The sequence below is a fragment of the Triticum dicoccoides genome, chromosome 7A, assembly GCF_002162155.2.
Source record: "Triticum dicoccoides isolate Atlit2015 ecotype Zavitan chromosome 7A, WEW_v2.0, whole genome shotgun sequence".
NCBI classification, from domain to species: Eukaryota; Viridiplantae; Streptophyta; class Magnoliopsida; order Poales; family Poaceae; genus Triticum; species Triticum dicoccoides.
In genome coordinates, this window is record NC_041392.1 from 10,464,828 (window position 1) to 10,486,351 (window position 21,524).

The 21,524-nt window shown below is 42.5% G+C and overlaps 2 non-coding genes across 2 annotated transcripts; one reads left to right on the plus strand and one right to left on the minus strand.

Moving 5' to 3' along the window:
* The first annotated feature begins 7,065 nt into the window (after positions 1-7,065).
* On the plus strand, positions 7,066-7,138 carry TRNAT-UGU. The gene has a single exon. It is a non-coding gene; the product is annotated as a tRNA-Thr (tRNA).
* A 1,211-nt stretch (positions 7,139-8,349) lies between these two features.
* Positions 8,350-8,436, minus strand: TRNAS-GGA. The gene has a single exon. It is a non-coding gene; the product is annotated as a tRNA-Ser (tRNA).
* Between the last annotated feature and the right edge of the window lie 13,088 nt (positions 8,437-21,524).

Genomic DNA, 21,524 nt, shown 5'->3' on the forward strand with positions numbered 1-21,524 from the left:
GGAGCAGCATGCACCACGAGGTCGATGATGGCCTCTTCACCGACTCCGGCCCCATCCTCCCCGACGCCTGGTCGTGGCCCTGTGCACGGCGGACGCGGCTTGGTCGCTTCCTCCGGAAACCCTATCCCCTCGATCCGCCGGCGGATCCACCAGATCTGGTGGATCCACCAGATCCGCCGGCGGGCTTCACCAAGGAAGGGGCGAGCTGGCGCGGATGACGACAGCTGTGCTCCTCGACCTCGAGCTCCGCCCCTGTCCGCCCACGCTCCTCGACCTCAAACTCTACCCCCGCCCGCCCCGGGCCGCTGGTACTTCCCCTGCCCCCTCTCGCCGTGCTGCTTGATGCGATCTGTGTCGTACCGCTGTATGATCCAGCTGTTGCTTATCCCATGCGTCTCATGCCACCGCTGCAGCTGTTTGCTGCCTCACGATTTTGCATGACGAGTTGAATTAGAATCTGCTTATCTATGAATCGTTACTAATTCAATAATACCAGTGGCTAGCAGTATGTGCATTGATCAGTTCCTGACAGTACGCTGCTGTGTGCTTGGAAGCAACCGATGTCACTAGGCCACAATATTTGTCAGTTTTGATGCTTAGAGTGATGTAGAGATGAGTGGTGTAAATGATACAATCATCTCTTGATAGTAGACACATGAACCTAATAAAATGGTCCTTGATATGATGGAATTACTAGCATTTGTGTGGGTTTACACTGCTGTGCCTAAACTACTATGGTTGCCAAGCCAGCATCCATTGCATCAATCATCATCAATTAATGGCCAATGTACACATAAACTTTATGGAACAATAATGATAGTGATCCAACACAATAGTTTACTTAATTTCTTTGCACTACCTTGTTGTTTGACCGCTATTTTTATGGTTTGGTTTGCATTGATCCATAGCAGTTTGTGTCAAATGCAGGTACTCTACCAGTAAAAGTGTTTTTCTTTATCTGAAGACGCCATGTTCAGTTTTTAGGTGCCTTTTGGCTGGTCGGTCATTGAGAGTATTTCACCCGGAGCAAGAAAAGGTATGCGACCATTGAGGAAGCTTAAATTCTGCACCTACTATATTCTGGTTTGAGCCTCAATTACATCCGGATGACAGTCTTGCACAATCATTTTTACATTATAAACATAAGCAACATTACTAAATCGCATGCTAAGTTGTTGATTGCAAAGATCACAAGACAGGATTAATTGTTCATGATAGCCGAATAGTGTAGTTGATCATCACTATTGCTAAATGCTATTTTGGTTGAGTTGAGTCGATGACCTAGTGATTGATTGCTTGCAGATCATTTCGACGTACCACCTGTACCTGAATCCCAAGCTGGCGGTGCAGCACTACGAGATCTTGTGTTGATGCCTGATAGTGATGCCCGGCCATGGCTGCTTCCTCCCCTCTCCTTCCCTTATATAACACTTGCTCATTTTGTCCTTGATACACTGAACTTGCAGAGATGTTTCTTTGTTCCATTTCTTGGTTGTCTACAGACAACGACATTGAACTAGCATTCAGTTTAGGCTACAAATGTTTGCAGAAAACATTCAGTTGCATATAGGACGTGCCCCTCTTTGTTCCTAGCATTATTGTATCTTATATCATGCTGAAATCACTAATGACTATGTAAACAAAACCACTGTTTGATTCCTCCCTAGATTTGTGTTATAGTTTTATCATGCCCAATTCTGTTATGGTTTTATTGGTTGAACGACACCCTGGATGTTATCAGTTTAATATAATTTATGCGTTCTTAATTTACATCTGATTTCACTCTTTATTATGGGTGTGCATTTATCCTTGATCTGTTCCATTTGGTTAAATTCATCATATGTGGCTATCTTGTTCTTCTTAGTGCTCCCCATGCATGGTTTGTTGCACCTATTTCAGATCTCAACATGATGATGTTCTGTGCTTGCATTGTTTCTAGTGTTGCTAGTGATAGTTACAAATCACAAATTAACTTTGTTTCTTTTGTGACCTTGCTGTGTACATATTTGCATATTCAGAGCTTCTCCGCCTCGCGCCCCCAAGTTTGACATCGAGCCCCCTTCTCCGTCGGCCCTCGATCTACTGCTCCTCGGGTTGCCGTGCGCCCCCAAACCTCTCCTTGGCTCGTCTTCATCTTCAGGCAGGTGAGCTCCTCTGGTTCTCTCCTGGTATCCCCCTCGAGCCAGTGCCTCGAGCTCACTTCTTCTCTTTTTGTGCTTTGTGCTCTGCTACTACTCGTGGTGCTCTGTTGTGTTGTTGCCTGATGGCTTGCTGCTATGGACTGTGCTATTGGCCTGCTGACTGTTGTTATGTGTTGCTACTGCTACTTGTGTTGTTGGTGGGGCACTGGTGCTACTGCTAGTCTGGTACATGTGCTACTGCTAGTCTGCTGCTCGTGTGCTACTATTAGTTACTTCGGTTGCTCGTTGGCTTCTACTAGTGCTAGACTGCTAGTAGTTCTGTAGTGTAGTTGTTGCTGCTCTATTGTGTCATGTACTGTGGATCTGTAGACTGACTATATGCTGCTGCTCTTTGGCAGGAGAGAAGGAATGACTATATGCTCATATAGTCATGTGTGCTGCAGATTTATTGGATCTATGGACTGTGGCCAGCCATTTTGATTCTAACTGAACATTTTCATGTTGCTGGTTGCTGGTGCTGCTTTTCTTGCTACTAGTCTTGCTCTCATGCTGCTGGTCATGCTCTGCTTGTTGCTGGTTGCTGGTACTGCTCTGCTTAGTACTTAGTAGTAGTACTTGGTACTAGTTGTTGTTGCTGCTGTTAGGTTAGTACTTTGTAGCTGCTGCTTGATGCATTGGAGGAAGAGGATCAATTTACAATTTACATTACATATATAATGCTTTGTTTCTCGTATCCGTACAATTTTGTAGGAAACACATAATTGCGCCTAGGGCTTTCTAAAACTTTGCACAGGAGTTATTGTATACAAATCATGTGCTATTTATGGTTACTTTATGAACTGATAGCCATCTCCTTGTTTACTTAGCCGAATCCTGTCTTTGTGTACAGAACATCAGTTACTAATATTTTACTTAGCAGAATCATCTCCTTGTTCTTCTATGCTTAAATGATAAAAATGTCGCATTTATATGATTGTAAACCTGATGTCATTGGAGTAGTTTTTACTTGCTGCTGATAGTTACTAGTATTCACTGATTTTGCCTCATTTTGCTTGTTTTACTCTTATTTATGCACACAGACTGCCTACAAGTTAATGTGCTATTAGATTTGACTTTATTTTGTTCCTAACAATTTTGTTTCATAACTTGCAGATGTTGTCCTTCATTCATGTTTCGTCGTGAGCTCCAGGACAAAGAAGTCGGGAGAAACATAGAGTTCTTGCTCATTAGAGCTAGTTATACTTTGATAGGTTTTTTTTTTATTTTTTAGTTGTGTTACCTCATGTGAATATGTTTGACTGCAATGTGTCAAGTTTGGCTCTATTTGATTATATTCATGATGTAAACTATGTTTTCATGATATTTTGTAGTGCTCTGTTTGAAGCGTTGTGTAAATATTGTTTATTTATTTATTGGATCGTTGAAATATGAGGAATATAACCATGACAACGGGGACCTACTTATTAGAACCTGACAATTGGGACCCATTAGACTAGTGGACCCTTCTCTTGAAAAAAATAAAATCTGAAGCTCTAGAGCCCAAAAGCCCACGTCGTAGCAAAATAAAAGGCTGAATTGTTGGGCTTGGCCCATGTGGCTGACAAAAATTAACAGGAAAACAAATAAAAAATAGGTTGAGTTATTGCGCTTGGCCAAATAATAAATGGACTGAATCAATAGGCTCGGCCCATGTAAAACACCGAATCGGACCGGGCTGAATCTTGTCAGTGACCTTTTCAATTGGTCGCAATTTTGCCACGTCAGATTGCCACGTCGGATCCGACGTGGCCTGGGCAGACATCCAGTGACCAAAACAACAGGTCATGGGTTCAACGACCTTCTGTTTTGGTCGTAAACGTCTACGACCTTCTCACAGAGAAGGTCGCTAATTTCAGTTTACGACCGCCAGCTTTTGTCCTTCTATTTTTGGTCATGTAAAGGTCACAAATAAAAAATTATGACCTTTCAGCGGTCAATAATGAGGGTCACAAGTTGACATATTTTTTGTAGTGTAAACATCTCGCTATTGATGGCTATAACACCTATCAGCTACCACTAAATAAATGATTCGTCCTAGCATGGATATTTTTTTTTGAATTGGAACACTGAGGTTCCAGTACTTAAACAGGCTCAGCGGACTCATTGGCCATCATCACGCGTACATTGTCCGGTACAGCATACACCACAGCCGGTGGTGCTCCGAACCACTAGAACCCAATGCAGCGAGAGCATAGGCAACTTTATTACCGTCGCGAGGGGCAAATTAAAAAAGCCAAAGTCCAAACCACCTATGAATCATCCAGTATGTCACATTCTATATAATATGTGTATACCGCCTCAGCCCTTACCCTAGCTCTTCACCCAATTACATGTGTTTGAGATAGTCATTATCACGTGAGAGCATGAGAAAAACATTCATGACGATTTTTGCGTTAAAAGAAAAAAAGCGCTTGTTCTTTTGAGAATAGGAGATGTCAGGAAGGAAATGGTTAGGATGACCGAAAGACGAGGTACCTCACGGTGCGATGGTCCGGGGAAAATTTGTGATGCTTGTGAAAGGGACGTGGCAGTGCTTTGACATGCCTAGTGCGCTTGCTGCCTTTGCAAGTATGTCTTCCTTTCAGTCGACCTATGCCGGGCTGCATTTGGTCCAGCTCGTCTTCACCTCCTTCTTGAACTTTGAACGAGGTCCACATATAGTTCACTGGCACATGTGCTCACTGCAAAACCTCGGGCCGTCATGGCACTCCCTGCTGAGGTGCATTGCTGGAGACAGATCTACAGGCAGACCAAGTGACACGAAACAAAAATGCCCCATTTCCTACACACAACTTGATTGTATAAGTTTCTATGTTTGAATGTTTAAATTTTATTCTAAATAATTTGTAATACACACAGCAATTCCCCTCAGTCATCAGTTTGGTCATCTTCCCTTCACTTTCATCTCTCTCTCTCTCTCTCTCTCTCTCTCTCTCTCTCTCTCTCCAAGAAAAACAATGACACAACGGCCTATTCATGCTTCACCTCGCGCCCGTTCTACCCGGAGGTTCCCCGGCAGACAAGGACATGTATGTGAGGGTCGGCCTGATTTAATGGAGCGGTCCTAGTGTTCCTCATGTGACAAGACAAAGATCTGCCTGACGCATGTACTTCTTGATCTGGTCGGAGTGTTGGGTTCTGGAAGGCTCCGCCAGTGAACTCCCATGGGCGCGTTATGCCTAGAGTTTGCTGGATCGGGTGGGATTCGGTTGTGCCCACCGGTTCTCCGTTAAGGACGGAGCGATGCGAAGCTCTGCTATCTGTTGCCATCATGGGATATGTTTAGTTTCGTGGTGAAGTTAGAGGCGGAGAATGTCATGGAAGCCGAGATCAGAGGACTAGTAATGATGATTGGAGCCTTTGTGGCGATGAGGAACTTGCTTGGAGTTTTGGATATTGTAGCAGCAGTATGTAAGTGGGGGCGGCAACACACGTGCAGTTCAAAGTCTTACCTCTCAGGGTGAAAACCCAATGTCTGACTTTAATTGGTTGTGCCTGGTAATGGCCTTGTTGAAGGCATTGTTTTGAGAGCAGAGACTATCTTCGGGGTGAAAACCCAAGATCTATGATCGGGTGACGACGGCGCTTGTGCACTGTTTTCTTCTTTGAGGCGCTGCTTTTGGAGAACTTGGACTTCAGGTGTTGTTTTGGCGGTGGTTGTACTGCTGCTGCAAGGACTGGAACTCTGTAGCCGGGCTTTTCTTTTCTTTAGCTTCTTCTTGTTCTTTTTTTGGCTGTGTTCATCCGTAATACCATTAGGGCATTGCGTTGTTGCAGAGGCTGGATGTAATTGGTATCTTCGCGATATTAATATATTCTTTTTATCGAAAATGTATGTGAGGGTCGCCTTTGATGAGCTGCACTTTATCCCGGACCAGATGCTATAGTGGCGGCTGCAGCGGATGCAGTCCAGCATCGACGGAGGCATCACCAGCTACCTGCCGGACGGCTCTCCTTGCTGTACTCCGCGACCTGGAGCATCGCCAGGCTGCTGCATCGTCAGCCCCGGCCACGCCATCGCCATGGGCCTCTTCCCAGCTCCCGGAACTATCGATGTTGTTATTAGTGGTGTGGGATGGGAGCGCCACTACTGACCACATATCAGTGACGCCATACTAGTGGTGTGCGCCTAGTGTGCCACAAATGACGATTTTCAAATGCCACTAGTGACAAGAGCGCCACTGTTGAAGACCACATCGTTTCACACCTTGTAGACATGCCAGAGGAGAACAAATAGACTGCCTTTCAAGCAGGAAGTGGAAACCATGGCCGGGTGAGCAGCGGAGAGAACCTCGTTGATGGAGAGGAAAGGACAAATGTTGAGTTGGTTCCAAACTGAGGCCGCTCGTGTGTAGGAGACGAACAAATGGACGGAAGTTTCGTCCTCAGTGCAGGACGCGTAGGTGCAAGAAGGGAAGAAATTCTTCACGAAGCGGTTCACCTGGGTGCCCAGACGATCAGAAACCAAGAGACACATAGATCCTGATCGTTATAGGGAGGTGCGTAGAACTCAAGACAAAATACTACTCCCTCCGTTCCATAATATAAGAATGTTTTTCAAACTATCTTACCTTGAAAATGTTCTTATATTCTTGGACAGCCTGAAAAACGTTTTTATATTATGGGACAGGGGAAGTATGCCATATCCTATAATGATCGAATGAAAATACCAATAAATTCTATAATTTTATTTTTTTAATATCCTATAGTTAAGCAAATCAAGCTAACTTTATCTTTAAGAAGTTTTAGTATTTTTTTTATTTTTATAAGTATAACTTCAAATTTAGAACTAGTTAATAGCTAAGATTAATAACTAATATCTGAGATTTTACGGATTTCCTATACTATACCTATTTCTATTTGTTACACTATTTCCGTTATGTAAGCCCACTTAGCTCAGAGGTTAGAGCATCGCATTTGTAATGCAAGGGTCATCGGTTCAAATCCGGTAGTCGGCTTTTTTTTCTCTATCGATGTTCTACGAACAAGAATCTCTTTTTTTCCGAATTAAATGGAGAATCCAGGATCTTTTATGTTTTTACCTTACAATTTTGCTAGATACAAAACAATAAAATAAATAATATATATACAAAAAAGATTTTGATGAAATTCCATTTTTTGGGGTACTTTAGTTGATTTTACTCTGTTTATCCTGTAGTTTAATTCAGTTTTAATTTCGATGTATTCTGTAATGTAAATACAATGAAATTAATTGTGTAAAATGAAATTTCAATAAAATAAAAAAAGGAGTCTTCATGTCCCGTTATCGAGGACCTCGTTTAAAAAAAATACGCCGTCTGGGAGCTTTACCAGGACTCACTAGAAAAACACCTAAATCCGGAAGTAATCTTAAAAAAAAAATCAATTCTAGGAAAAAGGAGCAATATCGTATTCGTCTTTAAGAAAAACAGAAATTGCATTTTCATTATGGTCTGACAGAATGACAATTACTTAGATATGTACATATCGCTGGAAAATATCCTTTTTCGATTATGGTTTTACTACAATTACTTGAAATGCGTTTGGATAATATCCTTTTTCGATTGGGTATGGCTTCAACCATTCCTGGGGCCCGCCAATTAGTCAACCATAGACATATTTTAGTTAATGGTCATATAGTCAATATACCAAGTTTTCGTTGCAAACCCCGAGATATTATTACTACGAAAGATAACCAAAGATCAAAAGGTTTGGTTCAAAATTATATTGCTTCATCGGACCCGGGGAAATTGCCAAAGCATTTGGCGATTGACACGTTGGAATATAAAGGACTAGTAAATAAAATCCTAGATAGGAAGTGGGTCGGTCTCAAAATAAATGAGTTGTTAGTTGTAGAATATTACTCTCGTCAGACTTGAACTTAACGAAAAAAGGAAAGGTTCATAGAATTTTCTTCCCCTTCCCCTTTCCCCGAACTAAATCGCCCTAAGACCATTACCATTAATTTGTATTTTCCCATCAACTAGCTAAAATTGATTAACCCTAGGATTAGGATCCTTTTTTCTTTTTTCCTCTATGTGTATTTTACATACCACAGTAATTTGCTATAGAGAATTTCTAATTTCTATTAAATCAAAATAAGATAATATAAGATATTATATTATTGCTGGAAAAAATTGTTATTTGATTTGATACATTGTGATCCTTAACGTTGATGAATTAAGAAAAACGGAAAGAGAGGGATTCGAACCCTCGGTAAACAAAAGTCTACATAGCAGTTCCAATGCTACGCCTTGAACCGCTCGGCCATCTCTCCTACATAACTTATTATGGAAAATAAACTGAGTGAATAGCGAGTTTTCTTATTCCTGCAGTACAGGTACAACCGCAACCACTCGGGGGTTCCATAATTCTATTGGAAAAATTCCTTTTGATCTAAGTGGAAGGATACATGATTTTTTTACTAGAAATTGCGCTTGCTATAAAATAAAAGTTTTAATTTGGGTTTTCCCGCAACTAAAGAAAAAGAAAATGGAAGAATTCTTCTTATTGCATAATAAAATAAAGAAACCTTAGAATTCCGTTTGCATAAGATACGCTACACCATACTATCGAAATCAAAAATAGGGTATGAGACAATTAATAAGTTTGAAAACACGAAATAGTTGATAACATAAGTTGTTGTTCAGAAATAGGAAAGTGGAATGAAATCCAGTCTTAGTCAAATATTTCATATCTCTTCGTGTCCAAGCAGAAGGAAAAGGATACAATTTGAGCTGAGCGGAAAATCCATATCTCTCTTATCCATTTAAAGCATATGGATTTAGAGTAGAGCATATGGATCAATCTATTTAGAATTATAAGAATCGAATGTGTCTGTTTTTATGTTATTTTGTGAAGGAATGAAAACAATTCTATATAGAATGGGTTGGCAATTATGCCTAGATCCCGTGTAAATGGAAATTTCATTGATAAGACCTCCTCAATTGTAGCCAATATTTTATTGCGAATAATTCCAACAACCTCAGGAGAAAAAAAGGCATTTACTTATTATAGAGATGGTGCGATTTGACTCTTTTTTTTGCTTTTTCTAGCCCTACCTATACCTCAGTCTTACGAAAAAGAGAGGGGGTTGGCATAGAGAGAACCAAATTTGTAAAGCAAACAAACCCACGCTTCGGGAAGGTGAGGCGAACTAACAGTTCCTTCCGTCGTGTATCCTCGATTGATGCGGCTTCAGATACTTCAATTGTAGATTTGAGTATTGAGCGAAAGGTTACACCTACAGGATATGGTATGGTATGGATTACAGGCCAATCCTACTCTATTAGTATCCATAGGCAGCATAGGGGAGAAAAGCACTACACCTAGAAATAGGAATCAACAAGAGAAAAACTTTGTTAGAAATTACCCCTTTCCTGATCGGTATCAGGGCTGGGAAGAATGGTTGGGATAACAAACAACCATCAGGTTTGTACTTTGGATACCCCTATAACCATCAAAGATCGTTGAAGTAGCTAATTCCTCTAAATAGGAGGCGTTGAGAACAAAGAAATTATTGGAGCTATCATTTTCCTCTAGCATTAATAGAATTCATTGGTGTTAAGAAAAACCTCTTGTGGGAAGGTTGGCTAGAGATTTCTTGGAAAAATACCAGCCCCTTTCGGTTCATAATGAGACGTGACTAATTCTATTTTGATTCTATAGATTATTTCACTTAGTACTATTATGTACAGAAGGGAGGAGCCGTATGAGATGAAAACCTCATGTACAGTTTTGGAACGGAGATTTTTTGAATAGAATGAACGACCGTAATGGATGTTGGCTCAATCCTAAGGAAATTATGCGGAAGCTTTGCAAAATTATTATGAAGCTATGCGACTAGAAATCGATCCCTATGATCGAAGTTATATACTCTATAACATAGGCCTTATACACACAAGCAATGGAGAGCATACAAAGGCTTTGGAATATTATTTCCGGGCACTAGAACGAAACCCCTTCTTACCGCAAGCTTTTAATGATATGGCTCTGGTCTGTCATTACATGCGACCATCTTCACTATAGAAAAAAAAGAGAGTATCAAATTTTCTAGTAAATACTAGAAAAAAGGGCTTTCTACATAGGGATCGTAAAAACAACGATTTTTCCCTATCAGCTGTAGGAAGGAAGGACACGTCACGAGAATCAAAAAACGAAGAAAGTATGGCCTATACTACTACTCTATGGATAAAGTTTCTCAAATTGATAGAGAAAGCACCGTAAAGATCAATTAGTGAGCGACTGGGTCGATACAACTAAAAAAACTGCTTACTTTATTATAGACTTTATGGGATAGAGGAAGTATGCCATATATAGACAAAGCAATTTTTAAAATGGATTACACATTGTAAAGTTCATGCGCTGGGTCATTCCCTCGCTCATGCGCTCTCCCCTCGCTCCCGCAACTCCCCCCCTCCCCACCGCCACCGCCGCCACCGCCACAGATCTGGCCCTGCGCCATGCCTCCATGCCGGCAAGGAGTGCTCGCGCTAGCTGCACCCACAGCCCCCCCACCCCAGCGACTGGCGCCGACCGTGCGAGAGAAATTCCCAGAGATCCTGCGGCTGATCTCCCCAGTGCCGCAGGCGGTACTCATGGCGTCGGGGGCTGTGGGGTGGGCGGAGTGCGCGACCAGGATCCGAGACTCTACCTTCGAGTGGATCCGGTGCGTGTAGGAGTGGAAGATGGCAGACCGGGCGGTGGTGGAGGAAACTTCGTCGGAGATGAGATCTGCCGCCGTGAAGATCGCCGAGGTCCAACGGAGAAGGGCGGATGTGGAACAAAGGAAACTAGCACGAAGGATCTTCGAGGAGGCCACGCTGGAAGAAAGGGCGAGGATGCCTCTGTTCCCATCCTCCCCGCCGGCCAAATTCATGATATGGGCGAGGGCGGAGGCAAAATCAACGGAGCCGCGGCGAGCCCTCCGATGGTAGTGCATCCTCGGCGTCATTCCGTCAATCAACTGAAGCTTGCTACGAGTGGGGTGAATCTCCTACCTCACCATAGATCACTGGAACCGCCGTGGTTTGGAGATCGCGGCGTGGTTCCACCTGGAAATCGATCTCGTGTTGACAAAGGGATTTGTATCCCAGAAGAGAAGGTTAGTCATCCTATTCCCAATTCAATAGTGTTATTAGACCCAGTGGGGAGTGATTTGAGCTTGTGCTCAGAAAACTATAAATCACCATTGACGGAGAGATCCAATTTGGTAGAGATTGGGGATTTTTCCCCAAAATAGAGCGAGGCTGCCGTTGGGCGGGATAATACGGGCCCCATCATCACCTCTCTCCCGCTGATCCGCTGCAAAAAAGTGAAAACACCTTTACCTTTTACGCCTCCTCCACAAGGCAGCGCAGATGAATCTATATCTAGGGTTTTTGGGCAGCTCTGGGTCATTCCCTCCCCCCGCCGTCGCCAGCCTCACCCTCTACCTGGCAAAACCAAATCGGCCTCCACTTTGGGATGGCTCAGAAAAGATCTAGCCCGTTCGGGATGTTTTTCTCCCTCTGATCTTTATCCAATCAAATACCTTTGCCTGTTTGATCCACCATTGACGCAGCTCAAGATCATCCGGGAAGGAATTGGAGTAGGTTCCAAATCCTTTGCTCAGGTTGTCATGGCGGACAAGAATGCGCCGCCGATGGGACAGAAGCAGCATGGCCCGGTCCCTCCGAAAAAACCCGGACGTCGTCAACCTCCAGGAGGTGCGCGTGTTGTGCCGACTGGTAAAGGTACGCCCCCCTGCTCAGACCACTTCTGCTGTGCCTCCGGCTCCAATCCCACCGGCCCCTTCGGTGCAAGTTCTTGACGAACGATACAAGGATATGGTGTGCTTCACTTGCGGAGGCCCTGGCCACTACGTTGGCAACTGCATACAGAAGAAAACCTGTTTTATCTGTGGATTGGAAGGCCACAACGTCAACAATTGTGCTGCCTGGGCACAGCCCCATCCGGTTGCCACCTTCTTTGGGAGTTCTGCGCTGGGACTGGGGTTTTATCACATCGACGCCCCTGTGGGAAGAGAAGCAAGCTGGCTGAATTTTAGGAACTGTGGAGAAGTCTGGATTATGAAAGGAGAGATCAGCAAGACAGACCTGATGAAAAACCTTTCTGGTATCTTCTGCAAAAACAAACAATGGACGTGGCAAATCAGGCCACTGTCAGAAAAGAAGTTCCTGGTTAGATTCCCCCCTGGAAAGATGTTGATGAATTGATTGAGTTCCCTGCTTTTGATCTACCCATTGATGGTGTCTCTGTGTCTGTGGAAAAATGGACTGGCTCAATTGACCCATTCAGTGAACTTATTGAAGCCTGGGTGATTGTTGAGGGGATGTCCTCTAAATGGTGTACATGGAAAGTGCTATCTCAAATAGCCTCATGATTTGGAATTCTTGTAGATGTCGACTGGAATGGCCTAATGAAGAGCTTCTATGAGAAAGTGAGGATCAAAACTGCCTGCAGAGACCCAACAAAAATCCCCTTTGAAAGAATTATGGAGATGAGGAAAAAACTGTATATCCTATCCTTCACTATGGAGGGCTTTGACTAGGTGGGTGCTGATGACCCCAATGATGATGATGGCCCCACTGATATAACAATAGATGAGGACAACAAGACAACAGAGGAGGAGGAACTGGATAAAGACTTGCTGGATGATGGAGAGGAACCCATTGATGCTCTAGACCTTGCCAACAGAGCCCCCACAAAAACTCCAACTAGGAAGAAAACAGTTAATGATGGTGCTTCATTTCATCCCCATGCTCTTTCGGAGGCATGCTTCTCTCCTGTGAGAGTCAACACGAAACCTGACCAAGATGATATGGGCCCAAACAGACCCTCAATACCTTTTGCTAAAGCGATCAAATCTCTCAGCAGCCCACTCAACAGACCTGATGAAAACACCATGGTTACTGCGTCACCAAGTGGGATTGATGCTACCACTTCCCATGTGTCTGCCCAAAAGATGTATTGCTCTGGTCTACTGAAAGAACTGGAAGATTCTTCTTCTGACACTGACAGTGAATCTGCTGAACCTGAGGAGGATATGATTACTGTTGAGACACACATAGCTACTGGCCTGAAGATGATGGAGCTCATGGATAAAACCAAAGGGAAGGCTTCACCAAAAACCAAGTGGGGACCAGTGATTGCTCCAAGACTGAGTTCCAGAGCCCATAACAGGAAAAACATCATGGAAAAAGCTGCAGCCTATAAAATGAAGAAAAACCTGGAGATCCCACCTACCTTTAAAAGTAAGTCTTTTACTGATGATGCTATTTCTAATTTAGAGGCTTATGCTTCTGCAGTTAATCTCAAAATTGGTGATGATGAGAGAGACAAGAACCACATCATTAACCAGATTATTAGAGATGAATCTGAAAAATGTCTTGTGTTTGCTTCCCAAAATCCTGAAGTTTCCTTGCCTGATAGTTTAGATATTGGACCAGACATTGATAATGGAGTTTATACTCCAGAAAAAGACATTCCCAACACTCACACATCAGGGGGCACTGCTGATGATGTGGGTGGAAGTGGGAATAATGTGAGAGGAGGACTTTTTAGTCTGACACACCCTTTCAAAATTCCATGATTGGTATCTTTTGGAATATTAGAGGTTTGGGCCAAAAAGGGAAACTACAGTGCCTGTTTGACTTGGTTGGTAAATATAAACCTGATTTTTTAGGATTTCAAGAAATCAAGAGAGAAACTTTATCTGACTCCTTCCTTAATGCCTTAGCTGGTTCTAGTGTGTATGACTGGCACATTCTACCTGCTGTAGGCTCTGCTGGGGGTATCCTTGTGGGTACCAAAACCAATCTTTTTGAGGTACTTAGTGTTAGCTGTAAAAAATACTGCATTATCATTACCCTGAAAAATAAGACTGATGGGTTTTGTTGGCATCTGATTGTGGTTTATGGCACAACTTATGCTGTAGACAAGATTGATTTTATTGCGGAATTGCATGAGAATATGGATGATTTATGTTATCCTGTTTTACTGGGAGGTGACTTTAATCTGATTAGAGAAGCTAAGGATAAATCCTCAGGCAATATAAATGCTTCCTGGACATTATTGTTCAATGACTGGATAAATAAATGGGGCCTTATGGAATATAGATTAGCTAACATGGTATATACTTGGAGCAACAACCAAGACAACCCTATCTTTGCCACTATTGATAGGGTTTTCTCTGCCACCAGTTGGGATAGTCACTTCCCTCTCACTACCTTATGTGCCCTTCCTAGGATGGGGAGTGACCATGCCCCAATACTTCTTGATTCTGGAATGAGTAGTAGTAACCCTACTAAACCTTTTAGATTTGAGAAATGGTGGTTAGACCAACCAGATTTTAGACCCTTAGTGGAGAAAATTTGGGCCACACCATCACCGTGTACAACTGCTATTGGGACCTGGCAATTTAAAACTAAACTATTTAGGAAAAGTGTTAAAGGATGGAGCATTAATCTGGAAGCAGCTATGAAGAAGAAAAAGAAAGAGCTCCTTCTGGAGTTTGATATCCTAGATATCTTTGCTGAACAAAACATGACAAATGTTGGATATCCTCAGAATGAAACAAATTAAAGAGGAACTTGAGGGGATCTGGAAGAAAGAAGAGACTGCCATGTGGCAGAGATCTAGAGATAGGAAGATCAAAGAAGGGGACAGAAACACAACCTACTTCCATGCTGTTGCTAATCAACGCAGAAGGAAGAATCAATTGACTGTCCTGGAGGGGCCTAATGGGCCTGTATACTCCACTAAGGACATGCTGGAGGTGGCCACTAACTTTTATAAAAACCTCTTTGGGTTTGAGCCTAAACCTAATATACACTTGGATGACCAGTTTTGGTCTGATGAAGAAATGGTGACAGAAGCAGAAAATACTTCCCTGGAGAGACCTTTTTCAGAAGACGAAATTAAAGAGGCAATTATGGGATCTTATGCTAATGGAGCCCCTGGTCCTGATGGTTTGTCTTTTCTTTTTTATCAACAATTCTGGGAGGTGATCAAGGGTGACTTTATGGCCCTGGTTAAAGATTTTGAAAATGGGATTCTGGATGTCCAGAGACTAAACTATTCTATTGTTACTTTGATCCCTAAAGAGCCAGATGCCAAGAACATGAGGAAATTCAGACCCATCTGTTTGGGCAATTTTTCTGTTAAGATATTCAGTAAAGCTATGACAAACAGAGTTGGCCCTGTTGGTCATAGGCTCCTATCCCCATGCCAATCTGCCTTTGTGAGAGACAGGTTCATTTTGGAAAGTGTAGTTACTGCTCATGAGGCCATCCATGAGGGCCATAAATCAAAAGAATCTGGGATTGTTTTCAAAATAGATTATGAAAAAGCCTATGATAGAGTGAACTGGGATTTCCTAGTAGAAATGCTTACATCTAGGGTTTTTGGGGCTAAGTGGATTAGATGGAACTTATCCATTTTGCAACAAAGCTCTTTTTGTGTTAAGATCAATGATACCCTGGGTCCATACTTTGTGGGTGGAAAAGGTTTAAAACAAGGGGATCCAAGTTCCCCCATGCTTTTTAATTTGGTAGCTGATGTGTTTTCTCGCATGTTAACTAAAGCTGTTAATAACAATATCATATCTGGGATTGTTCCCCATATCATCCCTCAAGGACTCATATGCCTGCAATATGCTGATGATACAATTCTCTTTCTTAACCCTAAACCTGAATATGTTAGGAACTTGAAATGGCTACTTGCCTGCTTTGAAAACCTTTCTGGGTTAAAAATCAATTATGACAAATGTGAAGTAGTACCTATCAATATGAATGAGGATGATGCTAAACTCCTGTCTCAGATTTTCTGTTGTAAATTGGGGGATTTCCCTCTAAAATATCTTGGAGTTCCTCTTCACTACCTCAAATTGAGGAGAGAAGACATCCAATATATCATAGATAAGATCATCAAAAGGATATGTGGATGGAAGGGGAGATTGCTTAGCTATGAGGCAAAACTAGTCATCCTTAAGGCGTGCATTGCCAGTATCCCCATGTACCTCATGTCAGTTATTAAGTTCCCCAAGTGGGCGATCAAAGCCATCACTTCTCAGATGGCTCACTTTTTCTGGGGGAATGTGGGGGATGAACATAAGTACCATCTTGCTAACTGGGGTTTGATCTCCCAGAAAAAGACTTTGGTGGTCTGGGGTATCTAACCTGAGAGAATTCAACATGGCCTTACTAGCCTCTTGGGCTAAAAGGTATTTTATGGACAGTAACAAAAACTGGGTGAAGCTGATCGACCACAAGTATAAAACAGCTCAGCCGAATATACTGTGGTCTAGGCAGGGGGTGGGTTCTCCCTTCTGGAAAGGTGTCACCTGGGCTTTGGAGGGGGTTACACCCTTCTATAAATGGAAACTAGGGAATGGTAATAAAATAAGTTTTTGGGATGACGTTTGGGTGGGGGATTCTTCCCTCAAAACCCAATTCTGGGACGTATATGAAATCTGCCAACAGCAATGCTGCGCAGTTTCTGAGGTATGGGATGGTTCTACTCTCAAACTTACCTTTAACAGATGTGTGGAGCCTGGATTTTTAGATAGATGGCATGAATTGATCCGAATCATCTCTGACATGCCAATAACTGACGAGACGGACCAACCCATTTGGAGATTGGAACCGTCGGGGGTCTATTCAGTTAAGTCATTTTATAACATGATTAATTGGGGAGGGGTGTCTACCCCCATTTGGAGAAAATTCTGGAAGATTGTTGTACCTCACAGATATTTAGTCTTTCTCTGGCTAGCTTTTCATAACAAAATTCTTACCAGGGATAACCTGAATAAGAGGAGAGAGGTGGAAAATCTAAAATGCTTATTTTGTAATGAGGATGAAACTGTCTGTCACCTGTTCTTTGAGTGTGTGGTTGCTAAACAAGTTTGGAGTGATATATTTGACTCTTTTGAGTTTAGTATTCCAAATGACATGAATGAAATATCTTCCTTCTGGAATCTAAATAACAAAAAGTCTGTTACTAATATTGCTTGTGTTGCTACCATTTGGAGCATTTGGACGATGCGTAATGATATGTGCTTTCAGGGCGTACAGTGGACAAGCACGCGTACAATCTTGGCAAGGATCAGCTCGTCACTACATCAATGGAAGGTGCTATGTGTGGGCGACCAACGGTGCTGCTGAGAAGATGCATCCAACTCCTAGATCGGCGAAGAGGCGAGGTGCTCAGGATTGCATGGGAGTCGGCCTGAGAGCTTGCAAGAGAAAGATCGAAGAGGAGATGCTGAAGATTCACCCAGAGTGAAGAGAAGAGATAAAAAATAGCAGAGTGATCTGTTTTCAGTTCCCCTGTCATGGTAGATGTATGTCCGTCTTTGCACTTCCTTAGAATGCTGAAAATTGTCTTTTGACTCTGTTGTCTCTGGTCCTGCCATTCAGGCAGGTCCCGAATGCTTGTAACGGTCTGCTGTGACTCGCTTTGCTTCGTTTTTATAAAATGGAGCGGGGGGAAACCCCTTTCGATCAAAAAAAAAGTATGCCATATATAAACATGTATGTATTAACAAATACAAATAGAATGAAAAATAACTAATTTGTCTTGATAAAGCACATAGTTAATTTGATCCTTAGTACTAGAATAGTACAAACTCTTTCTCTCTGCATTCATTCAATCCAATCATATGCCATTAATCATTAATATCTAATAGTGTGAAAATATCTTGTTGCGTTGATATGATATGAATGCCCTCAGCAACCGCACCCTCCAGGAGACCAGGACTACCATTTTATATATCACCACCAACTGTGTTCATTCTTATCATTCTTCATGAACCATTCAGCACCTTCTGTCTCCTACATGAATCTTGAGCACAAACAACGTGAACAAAGAAGTTGACTGCCAATCGAGTGTGTTCTGTCCATGTTTCAGAACCAGCGAGATTTACTATCGTTCTCTTGTATACACCTATCACCAAGAAAACGCACACGTATAAATAAAAGGAAAGATGTTAGCTTGAGAATAGGAAACGTCGGTAAGAGAACGCTCTGTAGTATCCGAAGAACATGTACCGCTGGGGAGTGAAAGGCTCCAGGCCCATACGGGTGTGCAACTGTCCACACCAGGCCCTCAACAGAAAGGAGCCCCCAAATCACACAGGCGCGTACTTTAATTGGAGAGAAAAAGTCCAGTCTGCTGCCCCATTTCTAAGCTCGTCCATGTTCATGTCCTGACCTGTTCATCTGCGTGCAGTGTGCCTGCTTGCTCGGCCGTTCCCCAGAGAGGTTGAGCATCCTGAGTTCCCAGAATAAATACATTCAGTGTAATTTATTTTTATTTTTATTGATTTTCGTAACTGTGTGTTCAATCGCGTCCGCTTTGCTAGAAGGCCAGTCTCCTTTTTTTTGCAATAAGGAATTTGTATCACATTAAAATTACTCAAGAGACAGAATTACAGTCAGTGCGACATAGCTGCTCCAAATCCCCTGATCCATAGTGCAGTCAGATAGCAGTAGGCATTTCACGATGACCAAAGTTTACCATGAAATCACTCGCTACGTTTTGACAGCAACCAAAGTTCAGCCACTTACATGGATCATCTGGGAAAACCTGTGCGATTTACATGGATTTTTTTTTTGAAGCCTTCTGACCTCCATGAACAATCCTTTATACCGGTTAAACATCCACTCTAGTTTACCACTCATAGTGTAATCTTTTCCAATCCACCTAGGGTGTTCTTTGCTTAGGGCTCAATTGATATGGATCGCCCGGGTCCACAGCCTGATCCACGTGGTCTGTCCTGGCCAGAAACTGTCTCTCCTGGACACCAATTTGGGTGTTGGTTTGGGCAAAGGAGGGAAAGTTGCCAGCCATCAAACCACGAGGGGACACGTGGTGACACCCGACGGAGGCGTGTTGCAGCCTGTGCCAAGTCCTAGGAAGACCTTGACCATTACAGACTTCTCCGACAATCCTCCTCCTCCTGCCCCCCGCCTCCCCGCACTTCAGTTCATCATTCATGCCCTTCATCCCAAGATTGGAATCCTTAGAGTTGTTTCCTATTTAGTTTGGGGTTTGCTAAAAATCAGTCGACTGAGTCTCAGTCGACTGGCCAGCCGTCCGATCTGCGTTCGCGTGAAGATTCGCGTTGGGGCGCTTTTTCCCTTTTCAGCCCCTGTAAGGTGCGGATCGGCCCGTTTAATTTTTGCCGTCGATGCGTGGCCACGCGTGAGCGTTTTGTGGGCTGGGGCACTTTGTTCAGGGTGGGCTTGTTTGTTTGTTTGTTTTTTCTATCTTTGTTTTTTCTTTCTCGGGCCGCTGACGGGGAAGGGGAAGAGGCCACCGTGGTAAATAAGGGATAAGAGGAGGGGAGGGGCAGTTAGCTGCAGTCATTTCATCTCTATCCTTTCCACTCTCTTCATTCTCCCTCTCCCAAATCCAAAGAAGTGCTCGGTGCTCCTGCAGGTGTTCTCCAACGGAAAAGATGGCCGATGCTGCTGGCCAAGTGAGTCATCCACAAGCTTGCTTCCTTTTTGTTTTGTTTGCGAGCAACACCATAGATCTGAGTGGGGTTGTGTGGATTGGTTTTTTTGTTTGCACGCCACACCGTAGATCTGAATGAGTTCCAGGTTTTTTGTTTTGTATCAAGTACATTGGTTTAGTAGTTTCAAGCAGAGAATCGCCCCCAGTGTTTAGCTTTTTTTAATCAGATTTTCATTTTTCTGTGTTCGTCTGTATCAACATGTATGCTGAATTTTAGTGGTATATATAGGTTTGCATGTATCCATATAATGTAGATTCGTTTTTTTTCCATGGACAGATGTCTGATTACAGTAATCTATAGGCATTTTTGTTTTTTTATAGCTTTTTATTGTGCAGTGTTGGTATGGTTACTGAAACTATTTTTTCCACTAGGAGTTTCAGTTTTTGTTACTGAATCTTTTTTGTGTCCCAGTAGAATGTTGGAAATCATCACCTGGGATAGTAGAGCATGATGTGTTCTTTTTCACTGGACCCATTTTTTACTAGCAGTGTATGTGGTGTTGCCTTTCTCAGATTCTTTTTCCAGATTTTTAATCGCAACCCATTTACCAGTGTGGCACTTTTTTATTTTTTATTTTGTTTTTAATAACTTTCTTCTTAGGAGGCTATATTGAGTTAATAATTTTTTTTCTTAGAACTAGTCCTAAAGCCAAGTAGCTATAATAGAGTGACATGAAGGTTTCCTCCTTTGTATTTTACTAGAAGTAGTACTAGCAGCACCACCAATTTTTATGCTTGTAGGTACTTTTTAGAGAAGTTGTTCTGTTTTTTTAGGATTCTTTAGCTGAGAATATTTCTGGTTTAGCATTCAGCAAAAGTACTAGTCAGCACTTGTTTGTTCATGCTATGACTTTTTTCCTGAACACTTTAGTGGGAACAGTACACTTTGCTAGCATGATAGCAAGAATTAATCAAGTCATGTTAAACAGAGACAAGAAAGAGTGTTTTTATAGGATATACCATCTGCTAGTTTTTTTAGACAACCTTTTGATATGCTGCTTTGTGTTTTCTGTTGAGTATTGAGACACCAGGGAGATTTTGGTGGCACATGCCCTTTAGTACATTGTCACCATTTGCGATATTAAATTAATTTTAGGGGGCAGCAGTAGTACTTTTCTTGTATATGTAAGTAAATGTGCTTGTACCATCTGGTAAGCAGGGTCTTTGGGCTTCACACAGTCATAAAGCTACATGAATACATGCTGAAATCTATATGTTTTTTATATTATTCTTTCCTTAGTTACTTTTAGCGATTTATACATTCTAATTTTTAGTGTTTTTTTTTGCTTCTTTTTTTATGTGCACGAAGGTTTGTGGAGTTTGTTTGAACCATTGCAACTATGAGACCAAGGAAAGCGGTTTCAGCATGTTTGCATGGGAGAAGTTCAAAAATGGAGGGGTAACTCACTCCTAACTTTTTTGTTTTTTGTCATGACTCCACTCCTAACTTTTGTCATGACACCACTCCTGACTTTATTATTTTTTTTTGTGTTCAAACCAAAACAGGTTGTGCCATGTAATGAAAGGGTCCGTTTCAACAACATGACGGGAGAGAAGGTGACATTTGTGGCAAACCAACGGGCGTACACCATAAAGTGTTAGAAGGGTCATACAAAGAGCACAATGTATGGGAGAGGTTGGAGGAATTTCTATGAAGACAATAAGCTGGGGTCAGATGGTGGTGTTCTTCCTGGATGAATCTTCGCCTAGGGCAGTTATTTGTGTGATCCAGGTGGGCAACGGCTCCGAAGATGGACAACCTATGGAAGAGGGTGATCCCATTGAAGATTTAGATTCAGATGATGAGGATGGAGAAGCTTCAAGTGACGATGGTGAAGAGATTGT